Source organism: Myotis daubentonii, chromosome X, assembly GCF_963259705.1.
Source record: "Myotis daubentonii chromosome X, mMyoDau2.1, whole genome shotgun sequence".
NCBI classification, from domain to species: domain Eukaryota; kingdom Metazoa; phylum Chordata; class Mammalia; order Chiroptera; family Vespertilionidae; genus Myotis; species Myotis daubentonii.
Genome location: NC_081861.1, coordinates 110,776,548 through 110,795,010, shown reverse-complemented (window position 1 = coordinate 110,795,010; position 18,463 = coordinate 110,776,548). Strand labels below are relative to the sequence as shown.

Sequence of the window (18,463 nt, the reverse complement as noted above, 5' to 3'; positions counted from 1 at the left end):
CTGGGCTGGGGGCATGCCCCAAGCTGCATGGTGGCCGCCAGGAGCATGTCCCCAGTCCAGCAGCCCCTCATTGTGTCCATAGTCCTCCCTCCCTCCGTGGCAGGGGCACGGAACGTTGGCATAGTCGCCATCTTTGTGTCGGAGTGACAGTTAATTTGCATATTACCCTTTAAAATATATATTATATATATATATCACATTTTGATTACCCATTCTTCAGTTGGTGAACATTTATGTTGTTTCCAATTTTGGGCTATTATTTATAATATTGCTATGAACATTTATGTCCAAATTTTTGTGTGAACATATTTTTTCATTCTTTTGGGCATATACATAGAAGTATAAGTACTGGGTCATATGAAAAGTCTGTGACTAAATTTCGCTAGGGAACAGGCAAACGTTTTCTACATTCTCTGGGTTGTCTTTTCACATTTTTGTTAATGTCTTTTGGTGCATAATGCATTTAATTTTTTAAAAAATAATTCTTTATTGTTGATATTATTACATATTCCCCTTTTTCCCCTCATTGACTCCCTCCAGCCTGCTCCGCCCACCCCCCCCCAAGGCCTTCAGCACCCTATTGTCTGTATCCATGGGTTATGCATATATGCATACAAGGTCTTTAGTGATTACCTCCCACCCACCCACCCCCACCCTCCCCCACCTTCCCTCTGAGATTCCACACTTTGTTCCATGCTTCCTTGTCTCTGGATCCACTCCATTCATCAGTTTATTTTGTTCATTAGATTCCACATATGAGTGAGATCATGTGATACTTGTCTTTCTCTGACTGACTTATTCAACTTAGCATAATAATCTTCAGGTCCCTCCATGCTGTCCCAAAGAGTAAGAGGTTCTTTTTTTTATTTTCTTATTTTTTACTGCTGCATAGTATTCTATGGTATAAATGTACCACAGCTTTTTTATCCACTCATCTATTGAAGGGCACTGGGACTGTTTCCAGATCTTAGTTATTGAAAATTGTGCTGCTATGAACAGAGGGGTGCATACATTCTTTCTGACTGGTGCTTCAAGTTTCTTAGGATATATTCCTAGAAGTGGAATCACTGGCTAAAATGGCAGTTCCATATTCAATTTTTTGAGGAAACCATTAAGTATTTAAATTTGATGAAGTTCTATTTAACTGTTCTTTCTTTGATCATTTGTGCTTTTCTTGTCATATTTAAGTAACTGTTGTCTAATTCATGGTTACAAATATTTGCACCCATGTTTCTAAGATTTTTATATTTGCAGCTATATATATGCATTTAGGTCTTTGATCCATTTTGCAATAAATTTTGTACACAGTGTGAGATAGAAGTTCAAATTAATTATTTTGCATGTTGCTTTCCACTTGTCCCAGAACCATTTGTTAAAATAACTATTATTTCCTCAATGAATGGTCTTGACACTTTTGTCAAAAATCAATTAACCACAGATGTATAGGTTTTTTTCTAGATTCCTACTTCTACTCCATTGGCCTTTATATCTATGCTTATGCCAGTACCATCATATTTTGTTATTGAATTTATTTGTTTGACTTGTTAACGAAATTATTCAGGTTACAGGTGCAGAATTCTGCAACAAGTTATCTGTACACACTGTATTGTGTAATTACAGTACCTTTGTAGTACGTGTTGGAATTGGAACATGTGAATCCTCCAACTTTGTTTTTTTTTTTCTTTTCAAAATTGTTTTAGCTATTCTGTGCCTCTAGCATTTCCATATGCATTTTCAGATTATTCTGTCCATTTCTGCAAAAAATACATTTAAAATTGTGATAGTGATTGTATTGACTCTGAAGATCAATGTGGGGAGTATTACCATCATAACAAAATTAAATTTCTAATACATGAGCGCAGGATGCCTTTCCATTTATTTAGGTCTTCTTTACGTTCTTTCAACTATGCTTTATCAATTTCATTATACAAGTCTTGTTCTTCCATGGTTAAATTTATTACTAAGCATTTTATTCTATTTGATGCTAGAACAGAATAAAATAGTAACTGGAATTGTACTCCTAATTTTATTTCTTGGATTGTACATCCCAAGTGTATAGCAATACAAAAGATACTTATATAGAGATCTTGAATCTTGCAACTGTTCTAAACTCATTTACTAGCTCTAATAGCTTTTGTGAAATATTTAAGGCTTCTATATATAAAGATCATAAAGTTTTACTTCTTCCTCTAAAATCTGGATGCATTTTATTTTGTACTAGAGGCCCAATGCATGAAATTAATGCAAGAGTAGGCCTTCCTTCCCCCAGATGCCAGCACTGGCTTCTCTCTGGCACCTGGGACTTCTTCACAGCCCTGGCTTGGTCTGGAAGGTCATCTGGAAGGATGTCCGGTCTAATTAGCATATTATGCTTTTATTATTATACTAGTAGCCCAGTGCATGAAATCTGTGCACATTAAAAGGGAATTAATTAGCAGAAATATTTTAATATTGCTAATTGTCCTTTCTCTATAATAGAAGTGTGAGAGATGAAAGGAAATTAGTAAAATGTATATGACAATAATATATGAATTTATTAATAAATAAACAGTAACAAAAGGATATAACAACAACAGAGGCATGATATAAAAGCAATAAAAAATGATATGAAAACAACAGTGATGCAAACAATGACTGATAAAGTGATTAAACTTATTCTAATATCTCCCTGTATACCACATTAAGAGTGAAAACACTTTCAGTGTGCTTGACTAATTTCCCTTGTGATGAAGTATTTAGAACTTTAACTTTAATGTCACATGCTCTTCAAACTCAAGAGAAAGCAACATATAACTGACCATGCGTGAAAACGGGTTCAGGCAGGAATATTCCTACTCTGTCTAGAGTTTGTCCTTGTAATTTATTAATAGTAATCACAAATGCTGGCATCACGGGAAACTCGTTGAATCAATTTAAATGGGAGGCCAGTGTCGGGTGGGGACAAATTAATTCTTGGAATCAGAACAACCTCTCCCTCTGCAGATCCTGTTAATACTTCAGCTTTGATAATGTTAAGTCTTAATAGTTTGATAATAAATCTGGTACCATTACAAAGACCCCATTTACTATTAAGATTTCTCAGTAGCATGATGACTGCACCCACTTTCAATTTTAATTTATGACATGGCATTCATGAAGGAGTAATACTATTAAGAAATTCGATGGCAAAATTTCCTTTTCGGCATCATCTGTTGAGTCAACAGAATCATCACTCAAATATGTGTGAAAATATCCATTGAGTCTATCCAAAATTTCTTCATTTAATTTTTGAATGTGCTCATTTTTTGGACAAAGTATCGCACGTTTAGATATATTTTAATATTATCTATAGACATAGTATTTCTAAAGGTAGCTTCAATAATAGATCTATTATAAATAATTTCACAGGGGATTTCAATAATATCCATTCCTAAATGAAAACTGCTATCAAGTTTGTCATCTCCAAGTTTTATTAACCATTCACTATAAGCAGAATCCTCTGATCTCATATTTGTTGTAAGAGACAACTTTCTGAAACATCCCCAAACATTACAGTACTTTAAACTCGTTTGTACTATGGCCGATCGCATAGCATGTGGTACAATACTGAGACATTGTTGAAAATCCCCTCCAAGAAGGACCACATTGAAATTCATAATTTCTCTTAGTAATCTGTCTATGGCGTTTATAGCATGACTGGATGCCATGGTGCATTCATCAATAATGAAAAGTTGGGCCTTTTTAATAGTTTTAGCAACTTCACTGTTTATATCGAGTCTAGAAATTGAAGTTTCATTTAATGGAATCAGTAACTTATATTGGGAATGAAAGGTACTTCCACCGAGAAATAAATTTGCAGCAATTCCTGTAGACACTGTGGGTAAAACAGTACCACCACGACCTCTAATATAATGTATTAAAACTTTATACAGATATGCAGGTAAATAGGATTCCTAGCTGGCAGGCCCCTGACAGCAAACTGGCCACCTGTCAATTTTGTGAGGAATGGGGCTCCCTCCTCCCTCCTGTCAGGGTCTGGGGTGCAGGTGAATGGGGTTCCTGGCTGGCAGGCCACTGACAGCAAGCTATCCAACAGCAGATTCTGTGAGGAATGGGGCTCCCTCCTCCCTACTGTCAGGGTTTTGTTTGAAGGCCGGCCACAGCCCCTGTTGGTCCAGACCCAGAGTTCTACCATGCCTTGGCCTCCACCTCAGCAACCCAGGACTGGCTGCTGCTGGGCACTCCTGGCACTCCAATGGTGGGTTCTTCCCTCATGCCTAACAGGAAACAACTCAGGGAGGGTGCAGCCCTTGGCAAAAAGACCCAGGACTCAGTGGGTCCACACTCCATGGGCCAGTTGCTGCCTCAAACCTCGCCCTTACCAGAAACAGCTCTGAGAAACAGCTCAGGGAGGGCACAGCTGTTGCCAAGACAACCCCTGCAGGACTGACTTCCTTCCAGTTGGTAGAGCCTATAATGATGTTACACCCAGGGTTTTTATATAAATAGACTAGAAGCCTGTTGCACGAAGATTTGCGCAATAGACCTTCCTTCCCCTGGCTGCTGGCACTGGTTTTTCTACAGCACCCGGGACCCAGGCCTTTGGTCTGGCCGCAGCGGAAAAGCCAAGCCTCTTCAGTCTTCAGTCTTTGGTCTTCAGTTATCAGTCTTCAGTCTTCAGTCTGCACTCTGGCCGGAGCCTTCAGTCTTCGCTCATGCCTGTGTATGCAAATTAACCGCCATCTTTGTAGGGTTAATTTGCATAGTCACTCTGATTGGCTGGTTGGCGTAGTGGAGTGACACCAATTTGCATGTTTCTCTTTTATTAGTGTAGATATTCTTTCCTAACTGCTTTGGTTAGAACTTCTAGCACAGTGTTAAATAGAAGGGGTTGAGAGACGATATCTTTTTCTCATTCCTGATTTTAGAGGTAAAACATTCAGTCTTTCACCATTGTCATGTTAGTTGTGGATTTTTCATAGATTCCCTTTTATTAGGTTGAGGAAGTTCCCTTATATCCCTAATTTGTGGAATGTTTTTATCATGAAATAGAGTAGTGGATTTTGTCAAACACTTTTTCAAAATATATTGAGATAATCATGCTGGTTTTTTCTTCTTTCTATTAATATGGTATATAATACTGGTGATTTTCATATGTAGACTCATTCTTGCGCTAGGGATAAATCCCATTTGATAAAGGTGTGTAATCCTTTTAACAGGATTCAGTTTGTTAATATTTTGTTTTTACAGCTATAGTCATAAGAAACATTTTTCTGCAGTTTTCTTTGTCTGGATTTGGTATCAGATAATACTACCCTCATTGAATGAGTTAGGAAATATTCCTTTTTCTTTTGTCTGTTTTTTTTAAGAGTTTGAGAAAAGTTGGTGTTAATTCTTAAAATAGAAAGTTTAGTAATTTGTTTATATAAATTTGTCCTTTTCATTTAGGTTATATACTTTGTTGATATTCAGTACCTCATAATAGTCTCTTACATTCCTTTTTATTTCTGCAAAGTCAGGAATAATGTCTCACTTAAATTCCTGATATTTTTAGAAATGTACATCTCTCTTTTTTTTCTTAGTCTGTGTAGCTAATGGTTTATCCATTTTTTTTGATATGTTCAAATAACCAACTTTTTATTTTGCTGATTTCCTATTGTTTTCTAGTACCTATTTTATTTATCTCCACCCTAATTTTTATCATTCCTCCTTCTTCTTGCTTTGGGTTAAGCTTGGTTTTCTTTTTCTAGTTTCTGAAGATGGCAAGATACATTATTGTTTTGAGATCATTATTATATTTTAATGTAGTCATTTACAACTGTAAATCTTACTTGGAGCACTATTTTATATGCATCACATAAATTTTGGTATATTGGTTTGCTGTTGTTTTTTTTTTAATTTCAAAATATTTTCTAATCTGTTAATTCCTCATCTCAGGTGGTCTGGACTAGTTTATTTGCCATTAAGTGCTTTTGATAAATGTCTACTGGGAGACTGATCCAGCTGCTAGAATGTTCCATGGTGGGCAAACCAAAACCAATTCCATGAACTGATCCCTCAGAGAGCTCTTGACAAGAGAAAATTCCAATTCTTACAGAACAAAGTTTGTACTGCCCCTTCTGGTAGTTGCAAGCAATAGTCAGAACCACTATTACTGCAAAGATGAAAGGGACCTTGAGGTATTTTTCTCCTCATTTATGGTATTTGTTCAAACTTTCCTAACACATACCTGACCTTATTAGTTATAAAAATGCTGTCTTCTCTTCTGAATTTTAATCCTGTGAAGTTGGACTGTAGCTTCAATGATCCATCTTTCTCCAATAGTTTTGACAGTGCCTGGCATGTAATAGGTGCTCGACAGATGTTTGTTAATCAAGTTCTCTCTTTAAGGTAAAGAAACTAAAGTCCTGAAAGATTGATATGACTTGCAGTGGCACACATAACTACTCTGGAAGGAAATAGCTTCCAGGCTGGTTGGTTAAGATTATGTTTCTGGGAAAGATTGAAATTGTAATTAGATCAGGTATTAAATCTAGGTTTGGTATCACGGGCTTTTATATCATGAGAGATGCCATTTTGGGCCTGTGGTTTTTGTTGTGTGTTTTTTTTCCCCTCTAATACTAGTTTTCATTTTATCCTTCCTTGCTACTTTAATTTGCTTTTGGGGATATAGACAATGTATTGAACTTCTAGAATATTTTGTTAGTTTCTCCATGTGCCCAACTCCAATCCCAATGCTCAGGGGTAGTCCAAAAAAATATTTATAACAAATATATGCACTACTTTATTCTAAAAACTTTGTTGTTAAAAATACTTAAAAAGCCGAAACCGGTTTGGCTCAGTGGATAGAGCGTCGGCTTGAGGACTGAAAGGTCCCAGGTTCGATTCCGGTCAAGGGCATGTACCTGGGTTGTGGGCACATCCCCAGTAGGAGATGTGCAGGAGGCAGCTGATGGATGTTTCTAACTCTCTATCTCTCTCCCTTCCTCTCTGTAAAAAATCAATAAAATATATTAAAAAAATACTTAAAAAACATTTTAAAAAAAATGCTTTATGGTCGATCTCAACTGCTATATAGCAAATGGACCACCCACCATTTCCCATATTCCTGCAAATCTCAAGGCAATATAGAGAGCACAGGGTGACGATTTCTGTCTACTGCTTGGCAGTTCATGCAAAAGAATATGTATGCCTCTAGTTGCCTGTTTAAATAGCTTTCAGATCTTGGAAATGCAATAAGATAAAACCTTTATAGTAAATCTTACTATGTAAGTGTATATACCACTCAGACAGGGAGAAAAGTACAAATGTGAATCATATGCACCTAAGGAACACAGTGAACCACACTGATCTGCGAACTTTCATATAACCAAGTGGAAAATCATCCATTTTCTTTATTGGGCATAATATCTCTGAGAATATTATCATTTTAAAATGCTAATCCTTACTCAGTGCCCTCAGGCCTTACCTTGATCCCCTATGGGAGCAATTCTTTCTGACTGTGGGCAGTAGCTCTGTCCCCAGTAGGCAAGGGCATAAAACTGATAAACATCAGTCCCTCAGCCCTTAGCCAGGGAAACAATAAATAACTTCAACAAATATGTAATTAACAGTCTGCTAAGCAAGTATTCAAGCTCCCCAAGCAGGGATTTCAGCCCAAAGATATACCAGTGTGTCCTCAGCAAATGAAAAGCCCAGACACAAGAGACAACCAAGGTAACACCTACAGACCCTCCCCCATTCAACAAGAGGTTTAGTACATGGTAATCATACCAATCTGTTCAGCTCAGACATTCATATTTCTGCTTAGAAGACTGCTTAGGTCCAGCCAACAACTGTACACACTTGTTTAAAAAGGGAAGTCTTAATGCAGGGGGTGGAGAAACAGTACAGAGAGAAAAGACAAACATTTTATGACCAACACTCCATGTTTTGTTTTGTAGGATGTAAAATTTACTTCTTGCTTCCGAGAATTGTTTTTAATCCATAAGGTTTTCAAAAATATAGTGTACCTAACTCAAACCGTTAAAATTTATGATATAAAATTTATTACAGTGCCTTATAAACAAGCACTTGGTAGTAACAAATTATCAGAATGAGCTGTATATTCAAAAGACAAATCAGAATTAAATAGTGAAGATAGAGGTGTTTTCAAATCAGACAGCCAACCCACTAACTAATGGGAACATTTGCAAACATGACAGTGATTTATAGTAGGGATCTTGGTTAGATGCATAAATCCAGCAGATTTTGCATTTATCACCTGGGGCTTTTGGTTCACTGTTTATAAATCAAGAAGTTAATGAAGTCAGAGGTCTGTAAATCCAGACATTAAATTAGATATTTGTAAGTTTTGTTTTTATAATTAGTTACCTGAAGAATTAAATATATAAATAAGCAGGAAAAGAAATTGCATTTAAAATCAAGTAAAGATTGGCACTTATAAATCATAGTTGTAAATACAAAGTTTACCAATACCACCTCAAGCAATTCTACAATTCTGCATTCCATAATACCACAACAGGGATGTATAGAGCCGAATGGCAACACTTAGCAACTTCAGTGAAATGATTTGCTCCTATTCTGTTAATTCTAATAGGGAAATACATTATTTAAAAATATATTATTTACATTAAAAATACATTATTTACATTAATTTTTTTTCTCTCTACCAAAAATGGATTAAAAAGTGATTATGCGGGGAAGGGGTAAATTTCACCATTTCTTCATTTGGTTCTTTCAGCTTGTTGAATAAGCAAATCAACAAGAGACAGATTGATAAGAGAAAATCTAATTTAATTTCATTCACACAGGAACCCCACATACATGACAGGGTCAGAGAGCCCGCATACATGAAAGATTCAGAGACAGTAAGGAAAATTTGAGGTATAGATGACATTCTGAGCTAAAGATGAGATAATGCACCTTGGGGTTTCAGAAGGCAATTGCAGAGAGAACACATGCTCAGTAATTATTAGTTTGCCCTACCATATAAATAGGTAAAAAGTCATTTCTGGTGATATCTCTTATATTGGGCTGGTTCCTAATTTAAATTCTTCTAGATCAGCGGTTCTCAACCTGTGGCAGTCGAACGACCCTTTCACAGGGGTCGCCTAAGACCATCCTGCATAACAGTAGCAACATTACAGTTATGAAGTAGAAACAAAAATAATTTTATGGTTGGGTCACAACATGAGGAACTGTATTTAAAGGGCCAGAAGGTTGAGAACCACTGTTCTAGATAGTTAAGGGGAGAGCCGACGATTTTCTTGAGCTGCAGGGTTGCAGTTGCCTTTAGCTCAAAATAATCCACATACCACTGAGGCGCATCATGGGGTGACTCCTTCTGAAACCCCCCAGTTATACGATGAATCATAATCTGGAAGGACTCCATCTAGTTATGGATGTGAAGTCCAAAGATCTTTGTTTTCCCTTGAGTTACACAGGCATGCAAGCATGCACAGCCAATCCCAGGTAAGCACAAGGTTCTCGTATGTTGCTTTGCTTCCTAACTTCACCTCACAGTAGAACCCCAAGATGAGCACATGCCATTTGAGGGGCAAGTTGCCCAAGCCCCATGTGTTCGATTTACACAAATCACATGAGGTGATGCTGAAGCACATGAGTTTGAGGGATGCTCACAGACCTCCTGCTTGTTTATCCTCAAATGTCTCCTTCAGGAGAGAGAAGATGTTCATCACAAAATAACATGAGTGAGGCAGATTCAAGGGACACTGGAGAGCACAGGGTTATGAAAACTGACAGGTGACTGACTCAGAGATGAGGGTGAACAGGCATGTGTTTGCTTCTTTGGGCTCAGTTTCAGACACCCCACTGCTGGACTGTGTCCCTGTGAGTTACATGGCATGGGATAGCTGGGCCCAGTGGGGTTTCAGGAGACTCATCCTGTCGAAGCTCCTCCTTGTCCCTGATCTCTTCGTCCCAGTCCCTTGAGAGTCAAGTGCCTTATTGCCCCAGCTCTCCTGAGGCTGAGGTATAATATCTGCCTCTCCTTCCCAATTGTGGTGTCCCTGCCTGTGTCCTTTTCTCTTCTCAGCATTGTGAGGCAGGCACAGTCTGTTATGAGGAGTGAGGACTAGAACAGGGACCGGAGGCTTATCCATCCAACCCCATTCTCCACCGCAACTTCATGACAGGTCCCTTGTTCTTCTTCACTTCACACGGTCCTTGCTATACAGCTTCTCCAAATTCACATTTATGGACTGCACTTTTGTTGACTCCCTGCCTTCCAGTTTGTCAGCTGCTCTGCTCTTCACAGTGTGAAAATATAAATGTCAATTGTGTCCTCATCTCTGACTATAGATAGAACCACTTGTCCTATTACACCATGCAGGTCCCTTGGGAGGGCTTGCACAAAAAAGGTACCCAAATAACATTTGTTAGATTTTAAAAACGTGGTTTAAAGACACAATGCATTTCAACTGGCTGATTTGCAAAATGGATACTCTATCAGAGGGTTGATTACCACAGAATATTTGTGAATAGAGATAAAAATAAAGGCTGATTAAATTAACAAATAATCAAATAAATGGCAGCTAGAACTTATCACTTTTATAAAAAATAACAACCAAATTATGGTCTCTGGAGGATATGCTCCATCTGCTCCTAGACCCACTGAAAGTCATTCTGCTCTGTGTCCTGGGAGGCTGAGCCCTGCCGTGTGCATCACCCGGGCGCCTCTGTACTCTGGCTTCTGTTGGGTTTGGCCAGTGGGAGGTGTTAGTGGGAGCTTGGAAGACAGGAAGGGAGCAAGGTCATGGAATTTATTCCTCTCACCTCTTCCTGACTGGGGCAGTTATGGCAGTGGCTGTCCCCTCCACAGGAACAGCTCCCACCGGTGACCCTTCCTGCAGGGCTCCCTCTCATCCAGCTGTCAGAACGCCTTTCCCCTTCAGGTGTGGTACAGGCCTCTGTTATTGCAGGTCCCTGGGTGCCTCAGCATCCTTCCCTAATCCTGTCCACATCTCTGTAAACAGTCCTACACTAAAAGGAGTCACCTAAGAGATCATCTTGTCAACCACTCTCCTTCTTTTAATGGATAAAAGAGTCAAATGCTATACAGCTATTGCAAATTAGGGTTAGATTTTTAAGGCTCTGGCCTCCCAGTCCAGGCAGTGCCCCACATAACCTCTGCCTTGTTCTGTACAGAAAGAGGCCTGGGGATGGGGCTGTTGTAGTCAGAGGAAAGGCCATGGCATGTCCATAATGAAAAAGGGCAGGAAGAGGGAGGCATGGTCCATGCAGTTGCATTGGCATCAACAGCACTGTGTTTGGGGCAACACCCCTTAGATGTAGAGAGAGGCAATCCTCTCACTACAAAGCACATTTCATGGCTCCTCCCACAAGGGTCAACTCAAATTCCACCTTCTGTTTGAAGCCTTCCTGGAACTGAAACCACCAAGCAAAGTTAAATCCCCACAGAATTTATTGCTGGTGATGTTGCTCTGAAGATCAAGTGAGATAATGCAGATTGAAACGCTATAGGAAGGGGTAGATTTACTTACAGTGTCTGTTTTGACATGAAAGGAAACATGAAGAAGATGCTACTATCTTAACCTGTGATTAATCTTCTCAACTTTCTTCATAGGGTTCAAATGAAAGGGCTCAGTGAAGAATGAGTAAATAAACTTAAATTGGCTTAGCTTGTTATCAGAATTTGGGATTCAAAGCATGTTTTCGTCTGGGCTTATACATCTGGACCACTGTCTGCAGTAGCCAATTTTCCTTTATATAAGTAGCTAAGAATGAAGTTAGCTGTAGACTTTGAGATAACCTATATCACCAACAGGGACACAGTCTTCCTGACTGTTGAATTCCTAGTACATAACTTGAAACTTTGTTGGATGGATTTTATAATTTCCAGTAGATTTTCTACAACACTCCAATAAAGCAGCTCCCACAGAAATTGAGGATTTACTAAATCATACTTTTCAGAGGAGTCACTTGACTCAAGATGAAATACAGGCTGCAGAGGCAGCCAACTAATTCTCTGAGGAAATTCTACCAGTCAGTATGCATTGATAAGTGAATGAATGCAGAATCAGAATTGAATTTGCTATGTGTACATATTAAATTTATTTTCTCGTGTTAATCTGCCATATGTCATTTTAATTATATGACCCGCTATAAGAAACAAGGAAGGGAGGGAGGATGCATTTCTCCTCCCCAACAGATGTACTAGTATTCTGAGTAAATTGCAGGGTCATACCCTAAAAATATCAACTGGATCATGTCATCTTCTTCCAAAACTTTTTCCCAGGATTTCCTATTATACCTAAAATAACATGCATGTGAATCCTTTGGGAATTAACCTCTGCCTTCCTCTAAACAGTGGTTCTCAACCTTCCTAATGCCATGACCCTTTAATACAGTTCCTCATGTTGTGGTGACCCCAATTTCATTGCTACAAATTGAACATAATTAAGCATACTGATTAATCACAAAAACAATATGTAATTATATATGTGTTTTCTGATGGTCTTAGGTGACCCCTGTGAAAGGGTCGTTCGACCCCCAAAGGGGTCGCGACCCACAGGTTGAGAACCGCTGCTCTACAAACTCTGCACTCCACTGCCCTGTTAACACCTCCCTATGTTACTCACTTTTCCTTCTGTTATTTCCTCAAACACCCAAGTTCTTACCTCAGGGTTTTTGTTCATCTTCTTCCTTGCCATTTCTATGTCTGCCTTCTCATAATTGAGGACATGCTGGACTTGAGGACTTCTCAGAGAGGCTTTCCTGGATTTTTCAATGGAAATTAGGTTCCCTGTAAACTTTAACAAAACAAATTTACACTTTAGACAGCACTCATTGTGGTTTTTAACTGTGCCTATTCATATGATAATTTGTCTGTCTGCCCTAAACAGCACATTATAGAAGTGCAGGGTTTTTTTTTCTGTTTCATTCAACAAAGTATCCTTAGAGGCTAACACACTACCAGTATTTCTCAATATGAATGCATCAATGCTATCCAATTTCTTCTCTGAATAACATAGCAATAGCAAATTTGAATAACAAATCAGTAACACAGTAAACAAAGGTTAGGCTTCTGGAAGAGTTCCTTGGCAAAAGGTTGTTTTCTGACAGACTGTGAGAGATTCTTCTGCTTCTTGGAAGGTAGAACATGTTCTGCTGCCTTAGGAACTATGAAGAGTTTGTGTATATGGCAAAATCATATACACACACAGACATAAATGAGCCATAGAACCTTAGATCAACTTCTATTGAAGTATGGTACCTACTTGCTTTGTTTAACAATGGACAGGTTACTTTGATTTTCTAAATTGTATAAGTCATCCCATTCGATTGAATGCCTTATTGATTGAATGACTATTCCATTGATTGTTATCATACTGGTCTTAGAGAGCACATTTTACTGTACCTGGAAACAGGACAGCACAATTACCCTAAATTGTTTTAGTGGCCACAGGTGGTGCGTTCCAGCTGACTCAGTGGTCCCGAGACCAGGACAGCACAATTACTCTAAATTGTCCTGACAACTCAGTGGTCAGGAGACCCGAGGGCTCTAGATAATGTGTTTCTATCAACTCAGTGATCCGGAGACCCAAAACTGTAATTTAGATAACATGCCTAAATTTAACCCAGGTTACCCAAGGATTCTAGATAATGTATTTCTGTCAATTCAGTGACCCCAAGACCCGAAACTGTAATTAACATGCTTAATTCTGCATTTGTAATCTGCTTTTTTGCGAGCCAGGTGCCTCATTCCAAACCCTGGGATGTAATCAATACCTTTGTGATTTTTGCCTACATAAGTCTGGTTTTGCCACCATCTTATTGCTATGAGATTTGGGAATGCCCCCTCATAGTCCCGGATTGCAATAAATGTGACTCTTTAATTCGACTTCTTGAGGCGTCCTTCTGTGATTCGCAGGGTGCATTACAACACTATCAATGGTGCTGCTTATTTACAGATCTATAGATTGGGGAGGAAGCAGGGAAGGGGAGAGCGGCCCAGATATAGGCCTCATGCTTGTTTCCTTTGCTTTATCCACACACAAGTGAGAACTCATAAGGTGTGGAAACATTGCCTAGACCAGTGGTCGGCAAACTCGTTAGTCAACAGAGCCAAATATCAACAGTACAACAATTGAAATTTCTTTTGAGAGCCAAATTTTTTAAACTTAAACTATATAGGTAGGTACATTGTTATTAACTTAATTAGGGTACTCCTAAGCTGGCCTTTGCTAAAAACGTCCTCAATCTGATTGAGGTACATTTGCTGAGGTCAACCCCTTCCAACTCTCCCATCCACACTCGTCTTGTATACTTGTTTCGTCTATCTCCTTTCGTTCATCCTCTCTATATATCCAAACCATATCAACATACCTTTCTCAGTCCTTGACACTACATCTTCTTTCACTCCACAACATTCCCTAAAATTAACTTAATAAACTTTCCTTAAAGTTTTAAGTCTTAGTTAAACTATAGGTATGTTGAATAAAACTTGATATCATACTTAATAACAATATTATTTATTGATAAAATTAAGTTCCTTATAATTTACCTTACAATATCCATAAAATTAAATCATGACAATGACTGACAAACACTAATGTGAACAATGGCCTTGCATCTCCTTAGAAAGTTTGGGTAAGTCAGGTTTGTATGTCGTTTTTAATTTTAGGCATGATTCCAGGTTCTCATTAATAAGACAACTTCTCAATTTTCTCTTGATAAGGTTCATGCTTGAAAATGATTGTTTGCATAAATATGTAGACCCGAATAAGGAAAGAACAGCAAATGCTAGTTTTTTCAGTTGATTATATGAGTCAGGAATACTATTCCAGGTGTTAAAAATCAACATATCTTCCTTCTCCAGGTCTTTCAAAGCAGACCACTTGTGCTGTGAACTAAGTTCACATTTGTTTTTCTCCAATATTTCTATATCAGCACAAAGACGTTCAAATTTTGAGCTCCACAGTTCTTTGTTTTTTAAATCCAGCAATTGCATTTCAAAGTTGCCAATGTCAATATTAAAGGGAGAAAAAATTTTATTTTGTTACAGTAGCATTGAGAGGTTTTTTAACAAAGGCTAACGTCACTTTGCTGTTTCTGAAACCTGTTGAGAAAAGCTTCCCTCATATTTAAAATACCGCACGTGGTATTTTGTGGAAGTGCCACACTCAAGGGGCCAAAGAGCCGAAACCGGTTTGGCTCAGTGGATAGAGCGTCGGCCTGCGGACTGAAAGGTCCCAGGTTCGATTCCGGTCAAGGGCATGTACCTGGGTTGCGGGCACATCCCCAGTAGGAGATGTGCAGGAGGCAGCTGATCGATGTTTCTCTTTCATCGATGTTTCTAACTCTCTATCTCTCTCCCTTTCTCTCTGTAAAAAATCAATAAAATATATTTAAAAAAAAAAAAAAAAAAAAAAGGGGGCCAAAGAGCTGCATGTGACTCGAGAGCCGTAGTTTGCTGACCACTGGCCTAGACAACTCTCTCCTATTTACAAAGAGATTATATTATTAAATATATCTTTTTCCATGTGACCTTTCTTTTGTCGAGCTTTGGATTGGTGTTCACTATAGCACTGCAGGAACTTTTTAATTCCTTTATTTTTTCCCTGACTGTATGAAAAATTTATTTTCCTATTTTATCTGAATGTGATATTTGTGATTGTACATGTTCAAGGATTTAGCCAATGATTTGGTCCCTACACAAAGCAGAAGAAGGGCATGAAGGAGAATAGGCTCCACAATAAAAATGTGTTCTTAAATTTCTCAAATTTAATTTCTGACTAGTGGATAAGGGGGTACAAACCCCTAAGGAATCCCCTACCCCACCTCACTCTTTCATTCCACCCCATCCACCCAAAGTGAGCTAGGACTTTTTGACTACTTACTTCCAGGAGAGGCCAGTGAGAATTCTTCTCCTCATCACAATTTCTGGAAGTGGTTATTAAATTCCATGAATCTGCAATGGCAGAATTATGATAACATTTCCATCAAGAGGTCAGAAAGGAGAAAAATGGCACATAGGCTTGGAAATTTCCCATTTTCCCATGATAGGCGGCATTCATTATTATTATTATTTCCTTTTTGGGAAAGTCTGCTAACACCTTTATTATTTTAGGAGTTAGGGTGCTCAGGGACTCTTGGTGGGGTGAGGTAGCTTCCTCTTTACCATCCCGGGCTTCTGGTTGTGCAGGATGGTGCTGGCTCTGCAAATGGCTGCCATGCATGGATCCAGGCAGTACTGTTCTTGAGGATCATGTGCTGATTCTGCTAAGAGTGGCCTGAGTGTTCTTATTGATGGTGGTCCACACGTAGGAGGAGGTGGCCGGCTTTCGCTGGCAGGATATCTGTTTCATGATGACCACCACACCTCTGCTGTTGGCTGCAGGCTCCATACCCACCTTCTTGTAGTGAATCAGCTCATTGTAGCAGGAGTTGCTCGACTTCAGGTGATTGGCTTCAGTGCTGTATGTCTGCTTGTTCTTCTTGATCAGGAAGCTAGAGCAGTTCCATAGACCAACCATTGAAGGTGGGCAGACATGGTGGCAGCTCCCAGAGACGGAACAAGCAGGCAGAAGAAAAAGCAGGTGTCATTCTTTTTATTTTTGTATTTTTATTGTTTTATTGCTTAAAGTATTACAAAGGGTATTACATATGTGTCCTTTTTTCCCCCCACCCTTGACAATCCCCTGGCCTCCCCTACCCCCCAGTGTCTTATGTCCATTGGTTATGCTTATATGCATGCATACAAGTCCTTCAGTTGATCTCTTACCCCCCTCCCTCCTGCCCCCCAACCCTCCCTGGCCTTCCTGCTGCAGTTTGACAATCAGTTTGAGGCAGCTCTGCCTCTGTATCTATTATTGTTCATAAGTTTATAATGGTCTCTATTATCCATGAATGAGTGAGATCATGTGGTATTTTTCCTTCATTGACTGGCTTATTTCACTTAGCATAATGCTCTCCAGTTCCATCCATGCTGTTGCAAATAGTAAGAGTTCCTTCTTTTTTACAACAGCATAATATTCCATTGTGTAGATGTACGACAGTTTTCTTATCCATTCATCTACTGATGGGCACTCAGGCTGTTTCCAGATCTTAGCTATGGTGAATTGTGCTGCTATGAACATATGAGTGCACATATCCGTTCTGATTGGTGTTTCTGGTTTCTTGGGATAGAGAAAGATAGAGAAACATCACTTTGTTGTTCCATGTATTGATGCATTCATTCGTTGATTCTTGTATGTACCGTGCCTGAGGATCAGCCCAGCAACCTTGGTGTATGGAGAGGATGCTCTAACCAACTGAGCTACCAGCCAGGGCTGGATTGACTGGGTTCTTGTCCCAGCATCAAGAAGGGTTCAGGAATCTGGAAAAGGCCGTGCGTGGATTAAAGAGTCCAGGGACTAATAAAGAGTCTGGAGACGAGATATAATTTTGAAAGGCATTGGGGGTCAGAAGACCTTCCGCTAAAGGAACTGAAGACTACCTCCTTGTCTAGGACCCTTGCTTTTATTAACACAATTTGTCCTAAGGCAAGGTGGAGATAATACACTTCAAAGGGTAAGGTTTCAAAGGGTACAGAAGCATTGTCAGTTTGGGGAATAGCCTACAGCTGTTTAGGTGTTTGGCCAGTAGGAGGCAATAACATGTAGATTAAGATGCCTTTTAGCTGTCTGGCAGCCACAATCAATAATCCCTTTTCAGGTTTGGGGAAATGCCTTTAGCCATTCCCAACAGGTGACTACATGTGTGACTCAACCCTGCTGAGTCCCCAAGTCTCATCAACCTTTTGATGAAACTCTTGAAATTATGACATGCTAGAATTGGTTCCCGGCACTGGATGTCATTCATTTCTAAACAAAGTTTAATATCAGTAAGTTAATTTGAAAAATTAATGTAAAAATATTTTTTTTTGTAAACTTGATCATGCTACATCCCTTACTTAGAATATGCCTAAAAGTAATAAGGAAGCATTCTGGGCTTTGATGACAAGTAACGTCCTGGAACTTTTGTTACCACTGCATCTAACAATTCTATTCCTTGGTGCTCACTCCAGGTTGAGTGCTGTAGATTTGTTCTATTCCTATTGAGGGCAGTTGTGTTTTAATTAAAGGTAACATTTAGAAATGATTTAAGAAACTTGAATAATGAGAACATAGACTTCTAAGTAAGTCATTAGGAGGCCTGTTTTTTTTTCTTTTACCCTTTCCATTTTTGAAGCAGGTTCTAAATAATGTGTTATTAATCTTTTATGAAACAGTTACAAAATGGCACTGCATAGAATTATTCATATGTCTCTTGAATGTGATCAAAGCACTTTTTATAATAAATTATTGCATAAAAGGGAGTGCTATTAAATATTCATTAAGTATATCTTTATCAGTTTCTTTACATTAAAATGGCATATAAGTTGATATTTCATATTGAAAAAAATCAACTGAAATAAAAATGTAATTTTTTCCAGATTTTCAACTTTACACTGAAACAG

At 38.7% G+C, this 18,463-nt stretch overlaps 1 pseudogene; it reads right to left on the bottom strand.

Annotated features, from left to right (window-relative positions):
* Positions 1–16,105: 16,105 nt before the first annotated feature.
* Positions 16,106–16,516, bottom strand: LOC132223614 (large ribosomal subunit protein eL28-like; annotated as a pseudogene).
* Between the last annotated feature and the right edge of the window lie 1,947 nt (positions 16,517–18,463).